This window comes from Anabrus simplex, chromosome 2 (assembly GCF_040414725.1).
Source record: "Anabrus simplex isolate iqAnaSimp1 chromosome 2, ASM4041472v1, whole genome shotgun sequence".
Classification (NCBI taxonomy): domain Eukaryota; kingdom Metazoa; phylum Arthropoda; class Insecta; order Orthoptera; family Tettigoniidae; genus Anabrus; species Anabrus simplex.
Window position 1 is genome coordinate 325,327,285 of NC_090266.1, and position 3,517 is coordinate 325,330,801.

Sequence of the window (3,517 nt, forward strand, 5' to 3'; positions counted from 1 at the left end):
AGGCCTCCCCTTCAAGGAATGTAGTAACTACGAGTGCATAATTCGCCTCACATGGCCATACGTTGGCTACGTGTCTAGGCTTAACCTCACAGATCCCGGGTAGGACCCCAGGCCTGAGAGCGTTTACCTTACAGGCCTAAGTTCGATTCCCAGGCTAACCGCATAAAAGTGCAGGCATAAAACTTCGTGATGTTAATTGCTAAGAGTGCTGGCTTAACCTCACACTGACCAGTCGGTAACCCAACCAGTTGCCCTTTTCTACACCCTGGCTAAAAGTGCAGTCTTAAACTTACGCTGACCAAACGTTAATCTAACCAGTTGCCATTCTCTACACAATCGCTAAAGGTGCAGACTTAGGGGGCTGTCACACAGGCTCGATCGAACGACTGCGATCAACCGACTAAGAAAACAAACCTACAGAGGGCAGTGGCACCAGTCACACAGCATCGATCGTCAGCGATCAACTACGAGCGATGAAGATCGACTGGTTTGTGAAAACAAACGTGTCCGTTTTTCAGTCGCAGTCGTTCGATGATGGCGGACGCAACATAGTCATCTGTTGATGAAATCGAAACATTAATTTGCTTAGTGTATGAAAACAAAGTGGTGTATAATCCTAGACTCCCTGGATATAGTAATAGGGAGACCGTGAATTTTGTATGGCATTCTATAGCGTCGAGAACTGGGACAAAAACTGGTAAGTAATTATTATATTTTTACGATTATCTTATGAATAGTGTTATCTTAGATTATTTATTGATAAAATATATTATACGGAATAGATTGGTAAAAAAAGTTATACTAGGAGAACTAGTAATTATCATTCTTGTAACTTAATTGAAGAAATGTTTGGAAAACATAAGCAGTGCTTTCCTAACCTCCATCTCGTACCGGTACCTAATGAAATGAATAGGCCTACCATTGTTCGCTTTAATGCCATAAGTAGGCCCACTACATGTATATGTCACAATATTCTGATTCATTGTTTCAGGAAAAAGTTGTGCCAAAACAAGGCAAATTCTGAAGGCTGGATATCGAACTTGGAGAGATAACATCCTCCCTCTCCTCCCAGGTTCTGCTGTACAGAAAACATAAAATGGGTCTACTTCAATGCTCTCAACTTTCTGGAACTCTTCATTGCTGGAAAAAGGTACAATTCTGTAATATTTATTTTTAAAAGTAGGCCTACACTACAGACCAGTGTTATAGTTGTGAAACAGTGAGGGGAAGATTCAGTCTGTAGGCCATAAGTTCCACCCATCTGTTCATTACTTTATCAGATATAACTGAAAGTAATATAATATAATCCAACCTAACAATCATCTTACTAAAATAATTATTGAAAGTAACAATTTCTTAAGCAGAAGGCTTGTGTCCAGACTAAAATATAGCTCCAATTTAGAAGAATTGCATTAATATGTTGTTCATTTTTTTCAGTTCTGTAACAAACACATCTATGGAAGTGGCACCTGATGTGTGAGAGCCTTTTCACCAAGCTGAAATAGAGGAGGAGGAAGCAGAAATAATTTGTGTTGGAGGGGTCTTACTCCTACAGATCAGAAATTACTGAAGGGACTTCAGCTTCCAGTCGAGTGGCTTCTGCTTCCACAAACAGCTCTGCCAGCAGTTAAAAATAAAAGAAACAGAAATGTGAAAGTGACAGTGATGTGTTAAGTGAATATTTAGAAAAGATACCGAAAACTGAAAAGAAAATGTAATCAGTGTTATTTTTAGTGTCTTTGTGATGACATGGAAAGAATGAGTGTACTAGGTCAAAGGGTTTTCAAAGTTAAAATTCAGGAACTGTTGTATACAGTGTTAGATCAAGAAAGAATCAAATAAAATTTATGTTCTTGAAATGTTCTACTTTTTAAATTAAATCAGTTTTTGTTATAGCCTACTTATCTATCAATATTTATTTGAATCCTCAGTGAGTTATGTGTATTAGCACCTGATGGGAAAGAACCTTAACTCCAATTTTTTTAAATTATTAGCATTATTACAACATCTTAATTTGTATATTTTATGTGGTAGAACATGTATGGTTTACAAGGAAAGGAGTATTTTGAAATACATGTAGTAGGTCCCTTCTGTGTGTATGTAGTAAGCAGTTGTACAGCACAGGTGGTCTGAAACCAGACCGGCGTATTGATAGTTCTGTCCAAGAGCTGACTTCCTTCTTTTGGTACCTATACTGTTGATCACAACTCATTGCATTAGGTATGTACAGCACAGGTGGTCTGAAACCAGACCAGTGTAAAGACATGAGTAGTTTTGTCCAGGAGCTAACTGTCTTCTTACAGAATACTGTTGAACACAACTGCAAGCTCATTGCATTGGGTTTACTGCATCTATATTCAATGTTGCCTACTATACTGCCATCCTGGAAGAATACACATCCTAAATACCTATTTGAAATTATCTACCTGTTCCAATTTTGTATTCTTAACCTGACATTCAGTTCTACTACTCTTCCCTACTGCCATCACTTTAGAATTGAAACGACTAATTTTCATGTCATATTCATTGCATCCTTTTTGAAGTTGCAAGATATTAGATTGCACAGTTTCAATAGACCAAGTCGTTCGCATAGGACAAAATTCTTACTAGAGTTATACCTGACAGAATCCCTCCCTGCCACCTTATACCTTTGTAACTTAGGTAGCCTTTATCTCCTCATTCCAAGTACTCTCCTGCCATTGGTACCTGTCTGCACCAGCAATCGCTACTTTCATGTCTGTTACCGTACTTATAATTTATGAATAACATATAGGCCTACAGGGGGCATCAAGGTAGACCGATTATTTTATTTCTTGTGCTGTAGATCCATATAAACAATGAAAAACAAAGATGAAAAATTCATTTGTAACTATTTTGACAGGTGTTTCTACCAAAGTTTTGTAGATTTTAATCTACAACATAAAAAAAACTGTATTTTGTGGGATGTGATATTAAGGGGATATGATGGCAGAACATGTACATATTTATAAAAAGCATATCCATATGACAGTTACATGCTTGTAATAAAAGGTTGAGTAGATTAATTACCCTGTAAGTCAATCCAAGATCTTAAAAGACCCATACACCCTACTCTGTCAAACATTAGCCTAATTTATATAATTGGTATTTACAAACAGTTTTGACAGGCAATATAGCAAAATTAAATCATTTACCACCTGAGCAACAGGCCTAAATAACATTTTACTGTAGATGGCAATAGTATTTAGTTGTTAGAAAGGCACACTCTTCACTTCTAAAAATAGAAGGCAAGGTGCTTGTTATTAGCACCTATTATTTTTTGCAGTGTTTGGTTCTCATTTTGGGTTAAATTGAAGGCAAAGTTTTCATTTTCCTTGAACTGATTCATAAGGAAAGTATTTCAGGATGGATAGATAGGCTTGGTATTGTTCATATCAGTAAAGAAGTTACATATGAACAATACACAGAAAGGCAAAATCAACATTGAGGTAAGAAAGAGAGTCCTATCAGACCTTTGCAGAAAAAGTTGTTACTCTGT

The 3,517-nt window shown here is 36.9% G+C and overlaps 1 long non-coding RNA gene across 1 annotated transcript; it reads left to right on the top strand.

Annotated features, from left to right (window-relative positions):
* The first annotated feature begins 360 nt into the window (after positions 1-360).
* On the top strand, positions 361-1,596 carry LOC137498347 (uncharacterized). The gene is made up of 3 exons (XR_011017751.1): positions 361-697; positions 992-1,150; positions 1,438-1,596. It is a non-coding gene; the product is annotated as an uncharacterized lncRNA (long non-coding RNA).
* The last annotated feature ends 1,921 nt before the right edge of the window (positions 1,597-3,517 follow it).